This window comes from Callithrix jacchus, chromosome 21 (genome assembly GCF_049354715.1).
Source record: "Callithrix jacchus isolate 240 chromosome 21, calJac240_pri, whole genome shotgun sequence".
Lineage (NCBI taxonomy): Eukaryota > Metazoa > Chordata > Mammalia > Primates > Cebidae > Callithrix > Callithrix jacchus.
This window is the reverse complement of record NC_133522.1, coordinates 47752977-47780000: the sequence shown is the minus strand read 5'-3', so window position 1 is coordinate 47780000 and position 27024 is coordinate 47752977. Positions and strand designations below refer to the sequence as shown.

General features: G+C 51.3%; 1 pseudogene; it reads left to right on the top strand.

The window, feature by feature from the left end:
• The first annotated feature begins 15647 nt into the window (after positions 1-15647).
• Positions 15648-17705, top strand: LOC100410307 (DNA replication licensing factor MCM5 pseudogene; annotated as a pseudogene).
• The last annotated feature ends 9319 nt before the right edge of the window (positions 17706-27024 follow it).

Below are 27024 nucleotides of genomic sequence, written 5' to 3'. Positions count from 1 at the left end.
ACTAGATCCTTTCTCTCATGTGATGAAGACATCCAGAAGTCACGATGCAGCCTTCTACTACTTGAAACAAATCGGTGTGTAAGCAAGCAGAGATTTTGTTCTGAGGGTCTCCATTATTATTTAAAGTAGGTTTTCATGGGCATGAAAGTTTAGTCTCCAAGTGGAGTTCATGGAACTTATTAAGAGCCAGTTTCTGTTCACAAAACCAAAGACCAAAGACAGATTATTGAATAATGTGTAAGTTTGGTGTTAGAAAAGTAACATGTCTGTCTGATTTTTTGTTAGGTAAAAGCATTACGTGCAAAATAATCTACTAGCTCTTTAAGTAAAATGGTTTATATCACTGCTGCTGGGTCTCTAAGAAGTGTTGGGCTTCATGTCCAGCCCCTATGCAGCCATATTAGTTTAGAAACATTGAGTGGGAGCTTTTCCTGATTTGTCAGAGTGAAAAGTTTGGAAAAAGCTCTAGCCTGCCACTAAGGAAAGGTACCAAAATTAAGGAGCTAAACTCCTTCTCTGGAAACTTGATGGTCCAAAGAGTTACAGTTGAAGAGTTACCAGAGCTCAGGGAAAATATTAAAATTTATATAATTTGGAAATTCTGATATTTCTGTTATTTGGAATAACCATATTTCCAATGCCAGTGCTAGGACGCAGAACTAGAAGCATATTATGTCCCCAGTAAGTGGTTTTCATTTTTTTTCTTTTTTTAATACCTTGAAGGCAGGGTTATATTTTGTGGGTCCTAGACACTTTGGGGACACATTTGCTCCACAAAATATACGCAAGATTATTATATTTTGAGCAAATATAATCCAGGCTGTATTAAAAATAAACTTTTCTTCAACCCTAACAACTCAGTTTTTTCCTTCTGATTTTAAATAAACTGAAACGTTGTGATCCATTTAAAAATTTTGTGGTTCCCTGAATGTATCAGGGACTCCAAGCACTCTGTCTACTGTGCCTAATGAATAAGTTGGCCCTGATTAAAGGAAGATGTGAGCCAGGCATGCAGCCAGCAGGGAGAAACAGATTCCAATACAGATAGATGGAAACCTGGGTGTGTAAAGTTTCTGTTGGAAAAGTTATCCCGTGGATGACAACCTCCCGACATTCACGCTACTTTTTAGCCTGGATAACTGCGATTATGAATTCTTATTGAAATGTTTTTTAATCCTTCACAAAATAAGGAACCTTTGTAGCTGACACAGGATGAATTAGGGGCTCTGAGAAGCACTTCAGATTCTTGATAAGAGACCCTTGATGAATGCCAGACTTATAAGAGTAGGGAGTTTTCCAAGGCCTTTCTCAACTCTCCTCCAAGAAGCCAACAAAACTTGTGAGCTAGGCAGAGCTCAGTGGCCTGATGGTGGACACTCCTAGTGTCACTGTCTGAGCACACTAAGTGACAAAGTAGGGGAGCTGAGCCTGTGACTGTCACACCAAATCGGGACCCTGCCAGGTGGGTGGGAGCTGACAAGGTGTACAGAGAAAAGTAACCACAGCTCTCCTGGGAAATGAGGCAAGGTTAGGTCTTGCCTGGTATCTAGGAACTTGATTTCAGGAGGCTCTTACCGTCCCTGATAAGCCTAAACGTGGTCAACCCATACAGTTCACGCTGAGCAGCTGTTTTCCTTCCGAGTCTGGAATGTCGATGTGTCCTGGGCAGAAGACACCTACATGACAAGCTCCCAGTAACGACCCTGGCACCAAGTCTCTAATGAGCCTCCCTGGGGGCAACATTTCATGTTGCCACAAGTAGTTCCTGAAGGAATTAAATGCATCCTGTGTGACTTCACTGTGAGAGGGCTCTAGGAAGCTTTCAGATTTCATGCACATGTTTTTCTTCGCTGATTTTGCCTTGTGTCCTTTTACTGCAATCAGTCACACCCAGGAGTGCAACTCTCTACCAAGTCCCAACTCATGGTTTCAAGTCCATGACATCCGTGGCTTGCAGTGAATCCAACAATAATTGTATTTGTGGAAGCACCGCCAATTTAGACTTCCCTGATTCCAGCAAATCAAGCCAAGGGCTCACACTCAGCACATGAACAAGCAAGCAAGCCCCTTGAGTAAGTGTCAGCAGAAGCAACCAGCAGCAGAACTAGACCACCAGAAACTGCTGACATCACCACTGTTATGTGCCAGGTACAGCAGATACTTATGAAACGTTTAAAGAAATGAAAATTGAAACAATAAGATGAGTACCTCCTATCAGTACGGAACAGGCAGATTTGAGAAAGGAGCAAATGGACCCCCTAAAAGAAAAAGAAGAGGTTTTAAGTAAAATATCTCAATGAATGAGTTAAAGAATAGATTGCATATGACTGCAGAGAACTAATGAAGAAGCAGACACATCAGGAAAAAAATTACACAGAATGAGCACAGACAGGACCAAAAACGTGAAGGAAAAGTTCGTACTTATGGGGGATTTCTGCTCTGACCAAGATAGAGCAACAAAGACTGCATATGCCTTCCTGTCTAAAACAATTAAAACAGCAGATAAAATATATAAACCAATCATTCTCAAGACATTGGACCCCAGGCGATGAAGTGACAATTTGTAAATTATTTTATTTTTATTTTTTGAGAGAGAGTCCCACCATGTCACCTGAGCTAGAGTACACTGGCTAGTCACTGGTGCAGTCTTACTGCACTGCAGCCTTGAAATTCTTGGGCTCAAGGGACCATCTTGCCTCAGCCTCCCAGTATTAAATAATTTTGATGTTAGTAAAACTGTAAATATTTAGCAGTATTTAATATTAATATTTGATAATAATTGTAATGTTAATGTGAGATCACCATGTAATATCTCTTGACACTTTAAATAATTTTTAATGTTATTAAAATACTTTATATTTAATATTAATATTGAAAATATATAAATTTAAAATTATTTGAGATCATCACTTGGTCAAGAGAAATTATCAAATATAGCAGCTGTCTGAATTGAAAATGAGATAAGCCAGCGTGGGTTTATCTCATGCCTGAATCCCAGCACTTTGGGAGGCTGAGGCAGGGAGATCACTTGAGGTCAGGAGTGTGAGACCAGCCAGGCCAACATGGCAAAACCCTGTCTTTACTAAAAATACAAAAATAGTCTGGTGTGGTGGCGCACGTCTTTAATCCCAGCTATCTGGGAGGCTGAGGCAGGAGAATCGTTTGAACCCAGGAGGCAGAGGTTGCAGTGAGCCGAGATCATGCCAGTGCACTCCAGCCTGGGTGACAGAATAAGACATCAGGTCAAAAAGAAAAAAAAAGGAAGGAAGGGAGGAAGGGAGGGAAAGAGAGAGAGATAAGCAAAGAAGTGGATGTTGAGAACGCCACCAATGAGTTTATTTCCATTAAAGCCAGAAAAGTGACATTATAATAAATTTGTTTACAGTGTTAGTAAAATATTTAAACTGGAAACAATGTTCTGGGTTACCTACTTTTCCATTTTTCAATATTTTTCAACTTCTTTAATATTCTAGAAAACAAAACCATTCAAAATGTAAAACATACATATAGGGGTACACATTTTTCCTTTGGCCTGTGATCCAGTGTGGTTCAGTTCAGCACTGATCTTTAGTTAGAATGATGGGTTTTTTGTTTATAATGGATGTTTTGCATTAATTTTGGCTTTTTAAAATATTGCATTAAAATATTTATATTGATTGCTGAGTTTCTGGCATCCCCTTTCATTTTACACCCAGGCAGGTACCTGACTCCCCTCACCCATCTCTATTTGGAGGCATCCACCTCCTAGGAGCAGGGAGCCTGGGCAGGGTGTCCCACCTCAGCCCGTTCCCTGGCCAGATACCTGGCAACTCGGGCCAGCATGTAAGGCAGTGTTCTTCAGAGCTCTTGTGTGTGACTGAAAGAAAGCAAGGCAGAACTTTAAATATCCACAGCTCCCACCATCCTGGAAGAATGCAGGGGCTTCTGGATATGGCCATTTGTAATTTTTGGGTGGCAGGGCACAAAGACAAAGGACAAGCTGCCACAGGGACTCGGTGGTTTCCAAAGGTGGAGCTGATGACAAAGGGCCCCAGGTCTCCACATAGGAACAGGCTATGTCCAGCAGGTGTGGAGGCATCAGGAGGCTGGACACAGGTGTGTGGCTGTCAAACCTGGCTCTACATAAAGTCACCAGGGGAGCTGTTGAGACACAGTTGCCATATTCATGATAGCCCCACAGGGCAGCCATCCAGTGTCCATCATCACACATCAGGACGGAGGGATAGAGAGGTATGTTCACACAGTGACTTCTGCTGGGCAGGGAGGGTGGGTAAGCTATAGCCACATGCTGCATCCCACACCCGGAGAGCAAAAGACACAGAAGAGTGTTTGCTGCCTGATACTGTTTTGTAAAGGACAAAAACAGGGCCAGGTGTGGTGGCTTCATGCCTGTAATCCCAGCACTTTGGGAGGCTGAAGTGGGTGAATCATTTGAGGTCAGTGGTTCAAGACCAGCCTGGCCAACATGGTGAAGTCCCATCTGTATTAAAAATTCAAACAAATTATCCAGGCATGGTGGCAGGCACCTGTAATCCCAGCTACTGGGAGGCTGAGGCAGGAGAATCGTATCGCTTGAACCCAGGAGGCAGAGGTTGCAGTGAGCTGAGATCATGCCTCTGCACTCCATCCAGCCTGGGCTACTGAGTGAGACTCTGTCTCAAAAAAAAAAAAAGAACAAAAGCAGGCAGAAGCACACATGCCATAAGGAGTCTTTGGTGGGAGCCAGGGGTCTTGACTGGAGGCAGAATAGGGGTCCTGGGTGCTAGATTCCGATTCCGAATCTGGCTACACAGGTTTGACCCACTGGGGAAAACTCACTGAACTGAACACATGATACATGCCCATTTCTTTACTTGTGTTATACCTAAATAAAATGGCTTAAAAGTAAATATAGGGTATTTGTGTGCCCACCCTCATTGTGGTCCAACCAGAATTTCTCAGGGTGAGCCCAGGAATGAGAAAATTGTAGTAACTCTTTGAATGTTTCCAATGAATTTAATATATAGCCAAGATTGATAACTGGTACTCAATCAAAGCCTGTTCTTGAACTTCCGAGTGGCTGGAACCCGGGGAGCTTGCTGCAGGGCGGTTCTGCTTTCCCAGGCCTGGCCAGGGCCCAGGAGTCTGCATTCCTAACCCACTCCCAGGCCAGGCCTGGGCTGCCGGAAGCGGGCCCTCAACTGAGCAGCCCTGTTAGACCATCCATTGCCTCCCCCAGGAGGGCCTGGGAACTGCATTTTTTTATTTTTTTATTTTTTTTTTTTGAGTTGGAGTTTCGCTCTTGTTAACCAGGCTGGAGTGCAATGGCACGATCTCGGCTCACCACAACCTCCGCCTCCTGGGTTCAGGCAATTCTCCTGCCTCAGCCTCCTGAGTAGCTGGGATTACAGGCACGTGCCACCATACCCAGCTATTTTTTGTATTTTGAGTAGAGACGGGGCTTCACCTTGTTGACCAGGATGGTCTTGATCTCTTGACCTCATGATCCACCCGCCTCGGCCTCCCAAAGTGCTGGGATTATAGGCTTGAGCCACCACGCCCGGCTTGGGAACTGCATTTTTAACAAACACCTTGGTTATTCTTAGGCAAATCTGAAAGCACAGATCAAGTTCCAAATGGCTGCATCAGATGGTGAGGAGCTCCATGTCATTCACTGTCTTTCTTCAGATGAGAAAGTTGGCTTCAGGGATTTCAGAAGCTGTTTAAAGAGAGAGAGAGAGAGAGAGAGAGAGAGAGAGAGAGAGAGAGAATTTTTAAAAAACAGGCAAAGGCCAAGAACGTTTCTAGCCAGGAGGTGGCGGAGAGCAGCAGGGTTTGGCAGGAGCGACACAAACTGGCCTGAGAGAAGCAGAGGACAGGACCCTGGAGAGCGGCAGCTGGAGGAGTCCCAAGGGCAGCTGGGCCCCCATTGCCTCAGGAGGGCCCCACGGGGCTCCAGGGATGATGGAGACTCATCCAGGCTCCTAGGACCAGCAAGACAGCCAGGACTGTCCAGTGCCCAGCAAGTAGCACATGCATCTTCTCATGGGCAGAAGCTTGGGGCAGCAGATCGGGGGTAGCCATCCTCGGCTCTCAGGACTTCCATCCTCTATTCTGACTTTGCTCCTATCTCCTCAGTACAGACAGAGGTGCACAAGGTAAAATCAGCCTGCAGGGACCAGAGCAGCAGAGACTAGAGAACCGGGACACTGCTAAGGTCGGGCTTCGGGCCCAGGTTGACCTGCAGGAAATGCTGCCAGAGCTTGCAGGTGTGGCGACTTTTCCCACCACACACCCGACCTTCACCTCGAGGTAAGGTGGGGAGAAGCATTCCCCCACCCCACGTCTCCTCGGGACAGGGGCTCTATTCACCCGTCTCCAGCCTCCAGTGACCCTGGGCTACCCTGCTCCTGGGGAACTGGTGTGGCTTTTTTTGATTGGTAAGTTCTGGAAGAATATATGATGGGCATGGTTAGGAATCTGATGGCTGCAGAAAGCCAGTCGGCCCCGTCAGCCCTGCCAATGCTTGGGTGCCTGGATCTACCCGATTCACAACCCAACTTGACCAGGAGATCTCAGGCCATGTCCTCGACTTACATTCACAGGACAAATAGTGACACTTTGCTCCCTGAGTACTCAATCTTCACTCAGCTTATTCAACTTATCCAGTATCCAACGTCTCAAGCACCCAGGTGAGGGGGAGAGAGGGGCGCTGCTTACTGGGGTCTCATGCAGGGACCTTACTTTATGTTGCAAATGAAAGGGGAAAACATAAACATCCCAACTGTCTACAAGATGATTCCAGAAACTTCAGTCTGGTCATGTTGACAGTGATCCCTAAGAATGTCCTAGACCTAATCTTTAAGCAGATGGTTTGTAAAAATTTGGAAAATAGTGAGGACTCAAGGGCAGCAAGGATTCATTAAAATCAGCTCCAGGTGAACGTGTCTGGTTTCCCATCTCCATGGACACCTCAAACATGGCAGCCCCGGCAGAGCCCGTGACCCCCTCCCCTTCTCCCCCAGCCTGCATTCCCATGAAGCACATCTCACCCAACCCATGGATGAGACCTGGCAGCGTCTCCCGGCTCCTCCCCCTGCCTCACCCTCAACAGTTCCCAGCAAGTGCTGTGTCTTCCTCTCCTCTTTCACCAAAAGCCCTTTGCCTTACAGAACTCTGCTGCCCTGCCCTAAGCCCAGTCTAAAGCATCCTCTGCAGAGTGCCCTAGGACAGGACTTCCACATTTTAATGTGCATTCGAACAGCCTGGGCTCTTATGAAAATTCAGGTTTGGTTCTACAGGTCAGGTGAGCCCTGACACTGCGTTTCCAGCACGCTCCCAGGGGGTGTGGAAGCTGCTGTCCTGGCCCACACACCAGATAGCGAGGCTGTAAGGACACACAAACTTGATGATGGCTCTTCCTTACTTGATCCCAGGGCAGGGGTTCCCATCCCCTCTGAGTAAAACAGCTCTCTCCAAGGCCACTTTGCGCTTTGACCAGTTCCAAACTTATCTCAGCCAGGTCCAATCAGACACGCTGGATGTCCGGTCAGAGCCTCCAGAAGCACCGGGCTCAGCCCCCACGGAGCCTGACCTCCTGGCATTTCCTGGCCTTTGAACTCACTGCCCCTGCAATCTAGAATGTTTGTTCCCCCCGCCCCCACTCCACCACTTCCTCTTCAAGATCCAGTCCAGCCTTCCCCTGACCTGCCCCAGGGGACCAGGCTGTCTTTCATCCATGACACAGGCTCTGGGAAATGATTCATGGCCCTCACCACGTGGGCTGAGATAGTTCCTGGGTGCCTGGCTCCATCTCCCTGGACTGTGAGCTCCCTGTGACTGCCATTGCCATTTTCCTCACATAAGAGCTTGCAGCCTAGTGGTGAGTTTTGGGAAGTGATTCCAGGAACAGGTCTGGGCTGGGAGGAGGGAAACAGGGAAAAAGGGAACCGGCACTGGGTTATTAGGCTGCGGGCAGTGGGGATTTGCTGCTGCCTGCTGGGGACCGTGGGGACCGTGGGGACCCACGGAGAAGCCTCTGAGAAGGGAGGGGGACTCACTGCTGCCTCCTGCTGGGGACCCACGGAGAAGCCTCTGAGAAGGGAGGGGGACTCACTGCTGCCTCCTCTGGGGACCCTGGGGACCCACGGAGATGCCTCTGAGAAGGGAGGGGGACTCACTGCTGCCTCCTGCTGGGGACCCACGGAGAAGCCTCTGAGAAGGGAGGGGGACTCACTGCTGCCTCCTCTGGGGACCCTGGGGACCCACGGAGATGCCTCTGAGAAGGGAGATACAAGCGACAAGTGTTTGTCCTTCGTCCTTCATGTCCTGTCACTCACTGATCAAGGCTGGCCCAGGGGAATTAGTGTTTCATCATTTTAAGATCTACCTGTGCCCTAGAATGGTGACACCAGTCCCACGCAGGGGCAGTAGGGAAACCCGAAGCAGGAAGCAGGATGTACCTGGGGCTGTGGAGGCACAGGGCTGCCAGGCCCCACCTGGGCACTGCTGGGTGCCAGGGCAGGGCTGAGGCAGAAAGGTGGGTCAGGAGGACATGAAGTGGGGCCTAAAGCCTCCAACAAGAGGCAAGGATTGCAGTTCTTCTCAGGCGTGGCCCACAACAGGGACTGCACCTGCGCCCGTGGCTGCTGGCTGCGCTCCAAGGAATGGCGAGTGAACGAAGGCATGAACGTGTGAGCAAAATCAAACAGCCTCCTGTTCTTTGCGGCTGCAGCGTCCAGATTGATAACCCAGGAAATGATCATGGCTTAGCAAGCGGGGTCCTGATGCACTTGCGGGCGATGGAGCCGCGTGCATGAGGCGTTCAGCTCCGCAGCCCCTGGCCCCCTAAAGAACAGGACTAGGGACCACGTCCTTCCCAGCAAGCTCTCTTCACCTTTCCCATGCCTCGTCCAACGCCAACGTGTATTTCTCGACAAAGAGAAATTCTTTGTCAGTTCTGCTGATGCTGATCAAAGTGGCAGATAGAGGCTGGAAGAACATCAAGTACCTCATGGCCAAAGTCTAAGTTAAAAAGGAAAACTGACTTATTGGAGAAGAGGCTCGACTTCCAGAAAAGACCCTGAGCAATGACTCTCCACACGGCCTGGGAAGTTAGGGTCGGCTGGCTGAGGTGTGGGGTCCGTCTGACCCTCAGCGTGTTCGGGCACGTGAAGCACCTTCCCAGGTGTGTGAGAAACAACGTCCTGGTGCCAGGCCCGATGCTTGCACATGTGCTGATTAGTTATCCGGTCCTCATAGAGACTGTAAGAAGTGGGCACGCTCATTCCCCCCATGTTACAGATGAGGGAACCGAGGGGCAGAGAGGCGAAATGATTTGCCTAAAGTCACAGCAGCCAGAATTTGAAGTCAAACAGTCGGACCTGGAGTCAGGGGTCCTAATCCAAACGTGGCACTTCCTGCTGAAGGAAGTAATGTCCACAGTGGCCCGTTCCCAGGAGAAAGTGCCTCGAATCGGCTTAGGCCGGCAAACTACAGAAGAAACAGGATACACGAGGCCCCTGCTTGATCGTCAACGCCTGCTTGTTGGCTGCCCCCGCCCTTAGTTTTCCTCACCTAAACCAAAGAAGTTTAGTCTAAGATGAACGTTTACTAGCCTGCAAAATAGCTCACTTAGTCTGTTCTATCAGCCTGCCGGGCTGCTTAGGTCATAAGTCAAATACTTGAAGAGCTCCTGAGCTGACCAGGATTGCAATGCATTGTGGGCTGCAACAGAAAGCAGTAAAACAACCCCCCAAAAAACCCCACACCTAAAGCCCCTCCCCAGCAACCAACAGGTGTGGTCTGGGAAGGTTGTGACGCCACAGTACTCAGCCTATGAGGAAGCAGGGGAGGGACCTGCGCTCTCTGGGACAAATGCTTGTTAAAACCGTGCTGGGTGTGCCTGCCCCTGGGACATCCGATTTTGCAAGACCGCCATAGAAAGTCTCACTCTCAGCCGGGCACGGTGGCTCGTGCCTGTAACCCCAGCACTTTGGGAGGCTGAGGCAGGCAGCTCACCTGAGGTCAGGACTTTGAGACCAGCCTGGCCAACATGTCGAAATCTTGTTTCTACTAAAAATGCAAAAAAAAAAAAAAAATAGCGGGGCATGGCGTGGGCCTGTAATCCCAGCTATTCTGGAGGCTAAGGCACGAGAATCACTTGAACCCAGGGGACGGAGGTTGCCGTGAGCCGAGATCGCGCCACTGGACTCCAGCCTGGGCGACAGAGCAAGACTCCATTTCAGTCAAAATAAATAAGTAAGTCTCACTCTGGGCCTCTGAGCCTGCTCTTTGGGTGTGTACAGGTGAGTCTGTTCTCACACTGCTCATTCTGCCTACAGATCATTTCACCCTGCATGGCACCATCTACAGCCCACCCCCACCGCCACCCCCTGTAAGTGCATTGTGGAGGGGCCTGGCTCACCGGCCCAGGTGAGCCTCCCCTGTCACCCACCTCCTCCCCCGACTGTCTCCCGGGGCCATCTTGGTCAAGTGTAAATATGATCTCATCTCTTCTCTGCCAAGGGTGACCGTGATCTGATTCTTGGAGGGAGGAGAGAGATTTTCAGTGGGGAGGGGGGATCTGCAGGCAGTAAACAGCAGGGGTGATGCCAACGGCTGGGCAGGCTGGGATTCAAGGAGGCCCCACAGGAGGCTGGATGTGCCGGGAAGGGTCAGGGGTACAGGGGTTAGAGGGATAATCAGAGAAGGGAAGCCAGGCATTATTTTCCAGGCTGAGGGGTTTGAGCTCTTCCCTGTGATCTCCTGAAGCCTCAAAGCCAGGGAGTGAGTGGTCACTTCTGCACCCCAGAAAGACACCTGGCCTCTGTGGGAGAACTGATCCTGAGAGGGGAGGGGCAGGGCAGCCCTAGCCAGCAACGGGGGCCTGGCTGCTGCCGGGGCTGTGCACACCTGGATTAGGAAGCACATCTTGCAAACAGCAGCCCTGGACCCAACTTAACGTCGGCGCTTGAGCTACAAACCTCTAACTGAAATCAAGAGATGTTTCTGAAAAACCTGCAGATTTTTGAGGAGGAATTCAAAGGATTTCCCGGTCCCAGTCCTGAAGGAACTGAGTGCAGCCTGGGTGGTAGGCACACACATGAAATGTTAAATCGCAATCCAGGTCCCCGTGACGTTCCGCGGGATAGAAGAGGTGTCTGTGGACAGCACCTAAGGAGGGCTCGGGAAGCAGCAGGGGTGGGTGTGCAGTGCACTGCGCAGGGCACTGCAGGCAGCCAGGTCAGTAGCGTCCTCAGCAGGATGAAGCCCGAGGAAAGGGAAACTGCAGTGCGGGAAGTAGAAGAGTTCCTCTTCGAAGGCTTGCCTTTGTGGGTAACCTGACCTTTCTCTCTGGCTGCCCTTAGTATTTTCTCCTTCGTTTCAATCCTGGTGAATCTAACGACTATGTGCCAGGTACATAGAGACTTAGACTCCATGAGACAGAAAATCAATAAGGATATCAAGGACTCGAACTCAGATCCGGAACAAGTAAACTTAATAAATATTTATAGAGCCCTCCACTTCAAATACACAAAATATACATTCTTGTCAATACCACATCACACCTACTCATAGGTTTAAATGAAACTTTGATTGGCCATTATTAATATCCTTTTTTTTTCAGAATAAAGCAATATTTCCGTTCACCCTCCCTCTTTCTCTTCCTTTCTTCCTCTCCTTTACTTATTTTTTTTCTTTCCTTCTCTCAAAAAAAAAATCCTCTTCAAAGTTTCCTTTCGTTTAAGAAAAATTCATAAGTGTAAGAAATAATAGTTTGTTTTGAACTTTATTTAAAAGCCTTCTTGCCTTCTTGCTAGAAGCTCTATCCTGTGTAGCTGTTAGACATGCTTACAGGTACATAGTACATTCTCTGTTCTTGTATGTTAACCAAGATACCTGTGCTGGACATGCTCAGAGGCATGTCCCAGCTCACGGCCTATACCCCTTCCTTATTTGGACTTCCTTCTTTTTGCTCTCCATTGCTTTTACATGTTTAGAAAAGTTTTAAGTTATTAGCCAACCGGGTTTTAGTTTAGATTGTGAGGTCTGGCTCCAGCCAATGGAGATCAAACACAGCAGTAAGGACAACCCCAAACGTGTAAGGGATTAATATGTCTGCTTTCCTTTGTTCTTTGTACTCTCATGGCAAGACTGCTAGTGGGAGTACCCTTTCTGCAGGAAGTAAAAAGAATTGCTTTGCTGAGAGATCCTTTGTTCCAGTACTAATTTTTCTTTGCAGCACCAAAATAAAAATTATCTAGATAATACGTGGCAAAGGGCACTGGCCAAGGACCCAGGGGACGGGTCTGGGGGGATGCGGAATGAAAGTTGACTAAGTGTGTATGTGGAGGGAACACAGGGAAGCCCCAGTGCCAGGAATTATTCCTGAGGAGCCATGGGCGACACTTGGGTGAGGTGGGTCCCGGGAACCTTACCTGCCCTCTCACCTGTGTTGGGCACCACACAGGAGCTTCATGTGTGCTGCTGTGATCTTCCATCCTCCCATAGTACCGTGAGCTAGGCAGCCTCATGCCTGACTTATCGATGGGGAAGATGAACACTAGGAAGCTGAGATAATATGCCCAAGGTCACACAGCTTGGAAGCACCTGGGGAGCCACAGCCAGGTCTGTTTCAAAGTCCTGGCAGGTGGATGTGGGGTGGTGTGGACGAGAAGGTTCCAGCTGGAGAGCCAGCAAATGGAGCCCAGTGGGGAAGAAGAAAGAAGCTGCAGTTTGATCAGAGAGACGGGGCTGGTGGGGTTTGGTTTCTGATGGGTTGGATGGGATGGGACTGGGGTTAGAGAAAAGGAGGCTGGTTTGAGATGATTCCTGGAAGTGCGTGTGAGAGGTGGTGATTCTGAGACCTGGATGGAGAAGCCAGAGGCAGAAATGTCTTCCTTGCTGAATAAACATTTAAAGTGGTGCTTATACATGGCCTCTCTAACACAGTGGGCACTCAGTCCAGATGAGCTGCATGAGGGAATACAAGAATGACTCGGGCCGGGCGCGGTGGCTCAAGCCTGTAATCCCAGCACTTTGGGAGGCCGAGGCGGGTGGATCACAAGGTCAAGAGATTGAGACCATCTTGACAACAAGGTGAAACCCTGTCTCTACTCAAAATACAAAAAGTTAGCTGGGCATGGTGGCGCGTGCCTGTAATCCCAGCTACTCAGGAGGCTGAGGCAGGAGAATTGCCTGAACCCAGGAGGCGGAGGTTGCAGTGAGCCGAGATCACGCCATTGCACTCTAGCCTGGGTAACAAGAGCGAAACTGCGTCTCAAAAAAAAAAAAAAAAAAAAAGAATGACTCTACACTGTCTTCACTCGTACTTAACAAAAAGAAGCATCTCCAGCCAGGGGCAGAGTCCTCTGTTCTCCCTTTGACTCCTTTTTAATGTTGTTTAAATTAAACAGTGGAGGGGCTGGCTCACCATCCGGATGAGCTCCCAGGGTCACCCACCTCCTCCCTCTCCTGTCTCCTGGGGCCATCCTGGTCAAGTGCAAATCTGATCTCTCTTCTCTGCCAAGTCAGCCACTCCTTTCTTTTGCTGTAGGAACAAAACCCAAAGTTTGTTTTTGCTCCTTATTCTTCTGAAGTTAATACACTTGGCATGCTAAATGAATTCTTCCTATTCTTGGCTCTGTGTAAGAACTGCCATTACTCCCATGCTATGTGGAGCGCCCGCTGTGGGCCAGGCGCCATCCAAGTCTGTGCACATGCATTACCCCCAGTCCTACGGCAGCTCTTTGCAGCAGGACTGGCTCCCACCCTATGGTGGAAGAGGCAAAGCCATGTCCTCTCAGAGCCCTGAGCCCTGGAGGAGGGATGGGGGCAACCCACATGCTGGGAAGGTGCCCAGCCTCCCCTCCTCACCTATACAACTGCACGGTGGTCCCCGCTGGCTGAGCTCGTTAGTCTCTTCCCATTTGATAATTCTGTCCCCAAATTGACTGATTATGTCCTTTCCCAGCGTGTTTTGTGACGTTCAGTCTATCAGGCAGTAATTCACCCCCAGGCATCAGTTTCTAGTCTGTTGTGTTTGGGAGCTTGGCCATTCTGTTGCACGGTGCTGCTTTATAACACGTGCCCATGGGGTGGGCAACTAGCACCGGCTCGGCACTAGGTCCCTGCGACCCCCACCATGGAATCCTTTCTCTTCTCTACTGTTTCTTGCCTTTAGAATTTCTTAGCCCCTTCCATGGTCCTCTCCTTCATTTCTTCTTGCATCTCAAACCATTGTGACACTCCCACGGGCATCACTTTATCCTTGCTGGGGTGGCCCCTCCTCATAGGTCCTGCCCCACACACCCACCAGGCTGCCTAAGGGAGACCCCTGCATGGCACCACCTACAGCCCAACCCCACCCACCACCCCTGTAAGTGCATTGTGGAGAGGCTGGCTCACCATCCCAGGTGAGCCTCCCCTGTCACCCACCTCCTCCCCCTACTGTCTCCCGGGGCCATCTTGGTCAAGTGCAAATACGATCTCATCTCTTCTCTGCCAAGTCAGCTACTCCTTTTGCTGTAGAAACAAAACCCACAAGCTCATCACAGTCCTGCCTGAACCCCTGCCCACCCTCCAGTGGCATCACACGGCTTTCCTTGGACTCCCCAGCCGTATGGCTGCCCTGCCACCCATGCACTTACCTGTGGAAACACAGTTACCTGTGGAACTGTCCCTCTGTCTCCTGAGAATTGATTTAGCGCATCACTAAACCCCAGCACCTAACCCAGCACCTGACATACAGCAGCTGTTCAACAAATACTTGCCAAAACGGTGACCACAAAAGTGAGCAAACCAGCACATCCCGCCCTAACCAAAGCCGCACAGAGTTGTTTGTTAAACAGCTGGCCAAGCTCTGTTTTAAATGGTGGTAAGATGCACATAACATAAAATGTACCATTACCACCCTTTTAAAGTTTGTCATTTGATGGTATCCAGCACACTCAGAATGCGTCCATCTGTCACCCGTCTAGTCCCCCAGAACATTTTCATCTTTGGAACAGAAACGCTGCGCTCATCAGCAGTCCCTCCCTCTCGGCCCACCCCCAGCCCCAGTAACCACCCACCTTCTTTCTGCCCCTGCCACTCACGTATTAAATGGAATCATGCATGTGTGGCATTTGTGCACAGCTACCTTCACACAACGTCGTGTTTTCACGGTATTATAGCCTGGGTCACTGCTTGATTCCTTTTCATGGCTGAATAATGTCCCATCACATGGAGAGACTGCATTCTGTCTGCTCACGCATCCGCTGGTGGACTTTGGAGCCTCCCTGCTCATGTCAAGGCTGGCATGACAAAAATGTTTGACAATAGGCCGGGCGTGGTGGCTCACGCCTGTAATCCCAGCACTTTGGGAGGCTGAGGCGGGTGGATCACAAGGTCAAGAGATCGAGACCATCCTGGTCAACATGGTGAAACCCCATCTCTACTCGAAATACAAAAAATTAGCTGGGCATGGTGGCGCGTGCCTGTAATCCCAGCTACTCAGGAGGCTGAGGCAGGAGAATTGCCTGAACCCAGGAGGCGGAGGTTGCGGTGAGCCGAGATCGCGCCATTGCACTCCAGCCTGGGTAACAAGAGCGAAACTCCGTCTCAAAAAAAAAAAAAAGATGTTTGACAATAAAAAGTTGTCACAAAATGACAACTATGTGAGGCAGATGGTGAAGATCCCCAGCATCATCACTGCAGCCTCGGCGGTCTGTGCCAAGCTCACTGCATCTCTATCCAGGGCTGCAGCTGCTGTAGCACCCTCACCAACACTGCCATGCACCCTGGCCTGGATGGCTCTGCCCCACCCAGGAAGTGCAGCACAGATCAGGTGGGTGCCCTGGGTGCCCACCGGACCCTTACTTCATCATGCCTGACAAACGCAAATGTGAAGCTGCAGGAGCTGCCTGATGCAGTCCCTCACGGTGAGATGCCCAGACACATGCAGCTCTACTGTGACAGGTACCTGTGTGACAAGGTTGTCCCCGGGAACAGGGTTACCATCATGGGCATCTACTCCATCAAGAAGTTTGGCCTGACTTCCAGCAGGGGCCGTGACGGGGTGGGCGTGGGCATCCAAAACTCCTACATCCGTGTCCTGGGTATCCAGGTGGACACAGATGGCAGTGGCTGCAGCTTTGCCGGGGCCGTGAGCCCACAGGAGGAGGAGTTCCACTGCCTGGCCGCTCTCCCCAATGTCAATGAGGTCATCTCCAAGAGCATCACCCCCTCCGTCTTTGGAGGCACGGACACGAAGAAGGCCATTGCCTGCCCGCTCTTTGAAGGGTCCTGAAGGGGCTCTATGATGGACTTACTTGCTGAGGAGATATCAACCTGCTGATGCCAGGGGACCCTGGGACAGCCAAGTCTCAGCTTCTGAAGTCTGTGGAGAACTGTTCTCCCATTGGGGTATACGCGTCTGGGAAAGGCGCAGTGCGGCCGGACTGACAGCCTCAGAGATGAGGGACCCTTCGCCCGGGAATTTCATCACGGAGGATGGAGCCATTGTCGTGGCCAGTAGTGGGGTCGTCTGTATTGACAAGTTTGACAAGATGCAGGAAGATGACCGAGTGGCCATCCACGAAGCCACGGAGCAGCAGACCATCTCCACTGCCAAAGCTGGGATCACCACCACCCTGAACTCCCACTGCTCCGTCCTGGCTGCTGCCAACTCAGTATTTGGCTGCTGGGATGAGACAAAGCAGAAGGACAACACTGACTTCATGCCCGCCATCTTGTCATGCTTCAACATGACCTTCACTGTGAAGATGAGCACAGTGAGGAGGGGGACGTGATGCTGGCCAAGCATGTTCTCACTCTGCACGTAAGTGCCCTGATGCAAACACAGGCCAAGGAGGGTGAGATCAACCTGGCCAAGCTGAAGAAGTTTATTGCCTCTTGCTAGTGAAATGTGGCCCCCAGCTGTCAGCAGAGGCCTCAGAGAAGCTGAGAAACCAGGACATCACCATGTGGAGTGGGGCCCATCAGCACGAGAGGGACAGTGACCACCGCTCCAGCATCCCCATCATTGTGCGCATTGCTGAGGCCCTCAGCAAGATGAAGCTGCAGCCTTTCGCCATGGAGGCAGTTGTGGAGGAGGCCCTGCAGCTCTTCCACGTGTCCACATTGGATGTGGCCTTGTTCGGCATCCTGTCGGGAGCGGAGGGCTTCACCAGCCAGGAGGACCAGGACAGGTGAGCTGCATCCAGAAGCAGCTCAGGTGCCGCCTTGCCGTTGACTCCCAGGTGTCTGGGCACAGCATCATCAAGAACTCCACCAAACAGAAATACCTGGAACATGCCCTCCTCGAGGTGCTGCAGCTCATGCTGCAATGGGGCGAGATCCAGCATCGGATGCAGCGGCAGCGTCACTGGACTCGTGGACTCGCCCACTCCCCACGCCCCTCCTGCCACTGTCTGCCATCAAGAATGTTGCTGATCTCTGCCGCCCCGCTGCTGTCCTCGAACTTCCCACACACCCTGCTTTCTGCCCCAGAGGAAAGAGCTGTAGTGCCCTGCTGCCTCTGGGTCACCACCTCCAGCACAGGTCTGGGAAGTATGCTTTTGGCATCTGTTAATAATAAAGCCACGGTGTGTTAGGGACTTTCTTGCAGCTGGTCCCAAGTGACTGGAGGAAAGCGGGGATGCCTCCTGACACATTGGACAGTCTTTCTTTTGCCTGCACCCCCTTTCCCTCCATCATCTCAAAATGGGCTCGTTAAACACCAGGGACAGACCAGCAGGAGCGGCAGCTCTGCCACGGTCAGCAGGCCCCAGGACAGACCCTATTGTGGCACCCTGTGACAGCTCCTACAGGGGATGCTCATCCATGGCTTCAGCAGTGGCCAGTCCAGCTCTCCCCAACACAGAAGGACACTCCTTTTGTCTCTGCTTCTCACTGGAAGCTTTGAATCTTATAAGCCTGCAAGCAGGAAGCATCTCCATGTTTTCTCTCCGTCGTTTGATGGGGAGGAGGCTCTGGTGGTGGAGGTGACTATCTGGATCACCAGGAAGCCCTCCTGGAGAGATTTCGAGAGAAAAGAAGCATTTTCTGTGTCCACTGTGTCCATCGTACTGGACACTCTCTGTCCAGGAGGCCTTCGTGCGCTGTGGCTGGCAGATGGAGGGCTGCCCCGAGGCAGAAGGGTGCAGGGACCGTAGCATGAACAGTGCAATGGCCACACGTTGGCCCAGTCTCCGAAGGACACATTCGCACACTGAACACACTTCTATTAACAAGGGAACTTTGCTCAGTTGCTCCTTCAATTCTGCATAATTTGTTAGGTCTTTTTTTTTTTCTGAGATGGAGTTTCACTCTCTTGCACAGGCTGGAGTACAATGGTATGATCTCGGCTCACTGCAACCTCCACCTCCTGGGTTCAAGTGATTCTCCTGTCTCAGCCTCCCGAGTAGCTGGGATTACAGGTGTGCACCACCAGACCCGGCTAAGTTTGTATTGTTAGTAGAGATGGGTTTCTCCATGTTGGTCAGGCTGGTTTTGAACTCCTAACCTCAGGTGATCTGCCCGCCTCAGCCTCCCAAAGTGCTGGGATTACAGGCGTGACCCACCGTGCCCACGTAGATGAATTTTTTAAAAAGACAGAATAGTTTTTTTTAAAGAAGACCACATTCTCCCCAAGAATCGTGGATTGTCGCATCTGAACAAGTGCTGATGCACAAACTCTTCAGTCACCTTGGGCCCCACATGGAGGCCGGGCTTGGGTACTTTGGCTTCTCGCTTCGGAGCAGCCCTGATGAACGTGAGCATGCCCAGATTTATTATTGGGGCACATAGTGCCAACCGGCCCTTTCTAACACTTGGGCTGAATATGAAATGATTCCCAAAGACACATCTGATGGAACCGATGTCTTAGAAAAATGCCTTCGGGACCAAGGCTTCGCTGCTTAGCAGTCACGTCTTCACAGAGGCGTGCTCTCAGCTAGCAAAGGGGTTGTCTGTTTGGTGCCCAAGCCACAACACGCTGCGTCAGCCCCAGCTGAATTCATAATAAATGGGGGGTCTTTGATAAGGACTTTGGATTCCTCACCTGCGGAACAGTGATATAATAACGTCTGTTTCATCCACCTCATACCACTTTTATGAGAGCTAAAATCAAATGTGGCAGCATCTAATTTCTTTTTTTATGTTTTCAGTTCCTTTTAAAGGGTCTTTCGTCAGTCACTGATTGACAGCCCAGGGTCCATCACACTGGCTGAGATGTGGGTGCCTTAACGCGGCTCCTCGCTGCTTCTGAGGACTTTCCCTGGAATCTATGTTTCTTGAAGCAGCGTAGGTGAGGAGTCAGCAGGCGCAGACTAAGGACCTTGCCCTGCAGATGGTCTTCTGCCAGGTGCCCTGACCGTTCCCACCCTGACATGCCCTGCAGTGGAAGGACCCTTCGTGTTTCCCCAAAATTCACGTTAGGTCCTCACCTCCAATGTGATGATGTTAAGAGATGGAGCCTTTGGGAGGTGACTGAGGTCATGAGGGCAGAGCCCCCATGAATGAGATTAGTGCCCTTGCAAAGGAGACCCCAGAGAGCTCCCTCCCTCTCTTCCCTCCATGTGGAGAAATGAGAAGGCAGCAGTCAGCAACCCCTCACCGGAACCTGACCCTGCTGGCACCCTGATCTCAGACTTCCAGCCTCCAGGGTGTGAGAAATGAATGCTTTTTCCCAGCCACCGGGCTGGTATTGTGTTATAGTGGCCTGAGCTAAGATGCCCTCCTTTCTCGGAGTGTTTGCCTGGATTTCTGAGGTCACTCAGCTTCCCTGACGTCACCTTCTAGTCTCGGAACATTTGTTCTCCAGTTCCCTTTCGAAGGGCCCTGTTCGATGTGCAGGGCTTGCGTCCTGTGGCTCAGCACCAGCCTGTGTTCTGGCCTTCAGTTTTCTTTTTCTGCGATTTTCCTTTCTCCAGACCCCCTGCTCCTCGGTGACAGAAGGCCACCAACAAGGCCACCAAGCTGCCCTGTTTCAGAGCATCAGGGACCCAGCATGCCTAACCTGACCACCCTTTTCCTGGGTTTGTGGGGAGAGACTGGAGTCTCTCCTTTTAAAATCAAGCCCAGCCATGCATTTGAAAGGCTGCTTTTGTGATTCCATGCAGTGCCCTGAGATGGGGGGAGGACGGTCCCCATCCCTTGCTGGACACAGAGGTAGTTGGTTCACACACAGTTGTGAGGATCACGAGGATGGCCGCGCCTCACCCACGTGCAAGGAAGGCCATGATGCACTTCCCAGACAGAAGGAGAAGGGCCTGCGGGCTCTCTTCTCTCCCACTGGGACCCACCAGTGTCCCTCTCCCTGTCACCTGGTGCTACTATAGGTTGGTGTAAATGCCATCACAGTTTTTGCCATAATACTAACAAGAGGAAAGCCTGCAGGAGGAGCTGGGCCTCTTCCTTCCTGAGGGTCCCTGGCTTCCTCTTTGTTGCCCCCTTAGCCGACTGGATGGGAGAACAAGCTGGGGAAGGGGCTGGACTTGCAGGCAGCATGGATGCCCCCAGTGTGGTAACTGCCCACTCTGCAGGGCCCATGCCTCCCTTGGGCCCTGTGAGCAGGAGCTGGCAGAGCTCCCGAAGGTGACTCCATGGGGAAATGACACACCAAGAGAATACACACAATGACTTCATGTGCTCACAGGTGCAGTCCCAGTTCCACGCTCTGAGCAGCTTGAGGAGATGATGACCCATCAAAATCAGGGGAAGTGACGCATTGCAGTAACCTGTGTCAACGAGCTGTTCTCCTCTAATTCCACGGGGCGCCGTGGAGACTTGCTGCTCAGTGCGGCACGAGGGGCCATGCAGCAGACACCTGGCCTCCAGGTCTAGCTCCGCCTCTGACCCTAACCCCACCCACATTGTTGTTGCCCCTTCGAGCCGCTCAGCGCCTAAGCTTCCAGCCCTCATTCGCATGATGGGGGTGATAATTCCTGCCTCTTACTTGTTATAGGATTTCTTACAAAGTGCTAGGCAGACAGAGCATGAGTGTTTCCCGAAGTAGCAAAATTGTTCTTTGTCTTTATTGCAGTATTTGGGGAACCACTGGAATAGATAAATAATTATTTGTAATTAGTATTTAGTTATGTGTAAATACATACTCCTGGGTTGTTTCTAAAAGCCCTTTAATAGGATTTCCTTCAACTCTTAAAGATACTAAATATCCCTGTAGATATTTAGTTGATTCTACTCACTGTGTTTAATAAAAACAATAGCAGAAAGGAAAACCGAGGTCCAGAACACAGGCAAAGCACTAATTACAAGGAATGTGTCTTGCCCTGCTGGGAATAAGAGCAGCTCCTCTGTGTCCTGTGTTGGGGAAGGGGGGACCCCTCTAGTTCCCCCCTCTCTTTTCTAGTGGAGCTGCCTATAGATCAAGTCTTATTCCAGAGTCAGTGCTGGGAATGGCCAAACCGTTGGAGCTGCAGAAGCAGATCCCCCAGGTTCTGAGAAGCTAGGAGCAGCTCCCATCCTGCAGCCCAGGGGCTGTCCCAGCCACAAGGCTCTCCTGTGGCCACCCCCAGCTGGCGCCTGCGCTGGCACCTGCACTGACATCCACTGAGACCCTCAGCGTGGGGAGGGGTCATCTCACTCCAGCAGTCATCTCTCTTCCTCAGCGTGCCCTCCCTCCAGGCGCCCGCTGCCACCTGACACATCCCTACAAACTCAACTTCTACATGTGGACACATGTTTTTTTTTTTCATGAGGTCTTTGCTCTGTGGCCCAGGCTAGAGTGCAATGGTGCAAACATGGCTTGCTGCAGCCTCGACCCCTTGGGCTCAAATGATCCTCCTGCCTCAGCCTCCTATGTAGCTGGGACCGCAGGCATGAGCCACCACACCTGGCTGATTTTTACTTTTTTTTTGTAGAGAAGGAGTCTCACTTTGTTACCCAGGCTGGTCTTGATCACCTGAGCTCAGGTCATCCTCCTGCCTCGGCCTCCGTCCAAAGTGCTGGGATTACAGGAGCCTGGCCCAGGAACCCATCTGGAGGTAAATTCTTCTGACAGTGTGATTTTGGTTATCAGAGCATAGGCAGGGGATCAGCATTCTTTGGAGTTATAGAAAATATGCAATTTAGGCAACTGCCTACTTGGAAATATATTTAAAACAGGGGGCAGGAAGCTCTCTTGAGCCCAGGAGTTCAAAACCAGCCTGGGCAACACAGTGAGACCCTGCCTCTACAAAAAAAGAACCGAGGTTAAATATTTTCATTCATAAAGTTGGTCTCAGCTTTGGGTAAAGGCAAAAATGTCAAGTCACCTTGCTCCTGGGCATTCCCAAGGGAGGCCTCACCGAGCCACCTAGCAGAGGCAGGGCAGCCATCTGGGTCACATTCCTTCACCTGCCTGGCGTGGGCACAGACTCGAAGGATGCGTCATCCAGGTTGCCCAGGGCAGACTCTTGGCAGGCCTGGTTGGCCCGAAGCAGGCTGGCAGGCCTTGCTTCTGATGCTGCCCGTCACCTCCCAGCATCACGGCATGACTCAGGCTCCCAGATGGGCCATCACCAGTGTGGGATTTGAAGGAGCAGCGTATCCGCTGTTCACTCTTAGGGTGAGTGGTGGACGTCCTGGGAGGCCCTACTCTGCAGAGTCACTGATCATGGCAAATGTCAGGGCTGGATTCCTCTCATGTCTTTCCCAGAAAGGACTTGGGACCTCACAGAAGCTCCATGAGTGAACTTCCCCTCTGGGTTTGACAGTCCCTGCCTCCCAGACTTCAGAACACAAAAGACAATTCTTCAGGCAGATCTTTGCGTGTGGATGTTGGAAATGGAGGCTCTACTTCCAGCTTTTAACATCTTCTCCTTTTTTTTTTTTTTGAGAATTTATTTGCCTTGACCTTTATGAAAGAAGATGGGAAGAACACGGCCCCTGGGGGCAAACCCTGGCTCAGCCACTTTCTTTTGTTTTTGTTTTGTGTTTTGTTTTTTTTTTTTGTTTTTTTTGAGATAGAGTTTTGCTCTTGTTACCCAGGCTGGAGTGCAATGGTGCGATCTCGGCTCACCGCAACCTCCGCCTCCTGGGTTCAGGCAATTCTCCTGCCTCAGCCTCCTGAGTAGCTGGGACTACAGGCACACACCACCATGCCCAGCTAATTTTTTTTTTAGTAGAGACGGGGTTTCACCATGTTGACCAGGATGGTCTTGATCTGTTGACCTCGTGATCCACCCGCCTCGGCCTCCCAAAGTGCTGGGATTACAGGCTTGAGCCACCGCGCCTGGCCTTCAGCCAGTTTCTTGCTCGTTGGCCTTGGAAAGTTACTTAGCTTCTCTGAACTCACTTTCCTTATTTTTAAAACAGAGCAATGCCATCCTTCGTGTGTTGCTATGAAAATGAAGTGAGTCCATGAAGTCACATACCCAGGCGATGTCTGATGGCAGGAGGTGCTCAGTACCCACAGCCATGACTTTCTGAATGCTTGCCAGCTGCGCAAGCGTGCCTGGTGCATCTGTGGGACACGGGAGGGAGCTAAAGGATGGCAGAGGCTCTGCCGATGGCTCTACCGTTTCCATCAGTCGCTCCTGGGGGGGCCCTCCGGCCTGCGGTCTGGTCTGCACTCTCAGAGACTGTGCACGCAGCCATCTGGGGTTCATCTGGGAAGTTAATGCAGTTACCCGGTTTGCTGCTTTCCTCCTGGGGAAGGTGTCGTGAACAGCATCTCCATAAGTCATGCAAATGATTACTAGAAGAACTCACGGCCCCTCCTGGAGGGGAAAGCCCTGGCTGGTGCCCGCCACGCTCTGGCTTCGGGTGACCCTTGATTGGGTTGGCTGGCTCCAGTACTGACCCTGTGAGCAGAACAGGAAGCAGACTCAAAGTACATCCCAGCCTCCAGGGGGCGGAAATGACTAAGCCAGCGCAATGGAGCCGAGGAGATTGGGTCAAATGTCTCCAGGACTCTGGTCTCCAGAAATCTCGTCTCCCAAGGCGGCTGCTGAAGGCACTGGGCCAAGTCTTAAAAGCAGTTTGCTAAGACGGGATTCTCGAAATGTCGGCCCCCAGGTGTTGCTGGGGAGAAGCCATGTATTCCCACTTGCTAGAGGTCCCTGGTAGGGCCTGGAAAGTGACCATCACAGCCCCCCAAGCCCCCCAAGGTGCTGGTCTCTCAGAATATTGGGGCAAAACTTGATAATTCAAGCAAGATTAATAATATGAACTGCTTCAGGGTGAAGGAGAAACCCCACTCAGTTAAAGACAACTATAAATTTCTTGGACCCTCTTATTCTCCCCCTGCTTCTAGAAATTTCAGAATCACATTGAAAACTAAAAGTCTTACATTTTTCTAAAAGTATTTTTTAAAACCCAAAAGTATAACAAAGTGTAACTGTCTATAGACACGAGATACACGACACCAGACTATTAATTTCCAAAAATGTCACATCATCCCCGAACCTCCTGGGCTTGGGAGAGGAAGACGTTCAAAGACACCCAGCTTTGATGCAGGAATGAGGCACTGCACCCAAGACTGCGTGACTCAGCAGGGATATCCAGCAAACAATTCTCATCTCCACCATGAGCATTTTAGAAACGTTTTAAAAACAGAGCAGTGGATCTTGACTCTGGCCTCAGACCCAGCTACTATGAAGCACTGTGAAGAAGAATGTAGAAACCCGGCTTCCTCCCTCCTGCCCGGAGGCCTGCCATGCTAGCGAAGGAAGCCCTGGTCCAAGGCTCCCAGTGGGCCAGGCAGGTTGATGGGAAGCAGGCTTGGCTTGCGCTAAACAGCTGGGAGCTGGGAGCTCAAGGTGAGCACATAGGAGGAGCCACAGCCACCCTGCTTCTCCTTTATGAGCAGCTAAGAATAGCAAACTGCCACAGAGTGATGGAGACCCGTTTGAGGGTTTTGGTGGCGACAGAGCCCTCTCTGGGCACACTTGCAGTCTCACTCCTTGGGTCAAAGGGAGATGGGGTGGAGAGAGAGGTGCTGGGAGCAAGAAACGTCACCTGGTGGGGAGGGAGGGAGAACGCTGTGCTCTCGGAGAACCCAGCCCTCCAGTGTCTTCTGCCGTGGGAGAAGGGGCCCAGGAGCTGCTGGATGTGTAGGGCTGGGAGCCTGGGCAAAGGGAGCCTGATCTTTCTCATAGGTGTAGAAGATGTTTCTGTTCCGCGTGCATGCTTTGGCCAACCACATTGTCCTGCAGGCTGGCATCATTCCTGGCCAACCGCATTGTCCTGCAGGCTGGCATCATCATTCCTTATTTTCCCTCAGTTTGCTTCTCTACATAAGTAATTCAGTATCTATAGGTTGGAATTCTTTGAAAACACTTGACAGGGCCAGGAGCTGTGGCTCACACTTGTCATCCCAGGCCTTTGGGAGGCCAAGGTGGGCGGATCACCTGAGGTCAGGAGTTCAAGACCAGCCTGGCCAACATGGTGAAACCCTATCTCTACCAAAATACAAAAATTAGCTGGGCGTGGTGGTGGAGGACGCCTGTAGTCTCATCTACTTGGGAGGCTGAGGCAGGAGAACTGCTCAAACCTGGGATGTAGAGGCTGCAGTCAACTGAGATTGCGCCACTGCACTCCAGCCTGGGGGACAGAGCGAGACTCAAAAGAAAAGACGGAAGTGTGACAAATTCCCAAGTAGGGGTGGTGGTTAGTTTACAGTTTGTTACAAGCCTCTAAATAAAGCGAGTGGGATGAGTGAGCAGGCATGAGACCTGAAGGAATGAGACTGGTTCCACTGGTCACACAGGACAGGCTTTCCTCACTGCCCTCATAGCCACAGGCGGCCTGCACACACATAGCACGGGGACCCTGGGCCCTTGGTTTCCGCATCCCGGTTATTCTGGCAAGGGGACCGGCAGGACTAGAATTCTCCAACTGCACAGTCTAGCCACAGGTCAGGAAATAATTAGACTTTTCTGCCAAATAAGAAGGGATTTCTTTGTTTCTGCCTAAAATAACACAAAATAGAAAAAAAGAAGAGCAGTTCCTCCCACCCTTAAGAGAGTGCAGCAGACGAGCGCTAGCGTGTAACAGATGGGTCACTCGCAGGAAGCTGACAGGCGCATTCTTATGTCCACTTTGGCTTGCAAGGGCCCATCCCAAGCTCACCTGGGCAATCCCGTCTGATCTCACCTCCCTGCCAGCTTCCTAATCTGTTCCCTACAAAGGCTCTCTGTGCAGCTGCTGTTCGAGTCCTTCCTCTTTCCTGAAGAAAATCCAGGCCCACGGGTTCAGGGCCACAATCCCCACTGATATATCAACCAAAGGGCCTACCGCAGAGCCCTGGCTAGGGAAGAGAGGGCCAAAGGCTCAGTCCATCTAATTCCTTTCAAGGTCAAGTCCTTTTAATACAGCGGCAGAAAACACAATTAAATCACGCTGTCATGGTTTAGTCGTGTATTAGACCCGGAGAATCTCAGGTTAGTGTGTTTCTATGGCACTCCCTAAGGACCGCGTCCACTCTGCAAGAGGAGGGAACAGGAGTCTCTCTCACACACACACAGACACAAACACACACACCATACTACATGCACCACACTGATACACCACACACATACACACACACCACACTCACAACCTCACAACACATCCCACCACATGCACCCCTGCACCCTCCCCCACACTGAATGAATGACAGACATACAGAGGGCAGGGCCTGGGCCTGGTGCTGAACCCCTCCTTGCCTCTGGGCAGCACAGCCCCTACGGCAGGCCCAGCCCCGGCTCCAAGGGCAGACACGGATTTCCAGGGACTTTCCGAGGACTGAGCCCGGAGCCTCTGTTGCTGACCAGCAAACGGCAGTCCTCGAAATCACCCTAACTGCGCGCCGTGCTCACGCAGCGTCACACGAGTGCACACACACGCACTGGTACCCGCACAGCAGCCGCCGGGGTCAGGCGGGTGGATCCAGAGGGGCGGGAGGCGCGCGCACGTGGGGGGCCGGGGCCGCGGGGCCTTTAAGGGGGCGGGGCGGTGGCGGGAGGGCGGGACCACAGGCCCGGCAGCGCCCCCTCCCTCGGGCCCCGCCCCCGCCCCGCCCCCGCCCCGCCCCGCCCCGCGGCCCGAGCCTCCTCCGGCCACCGCTGGGCCGCGGGC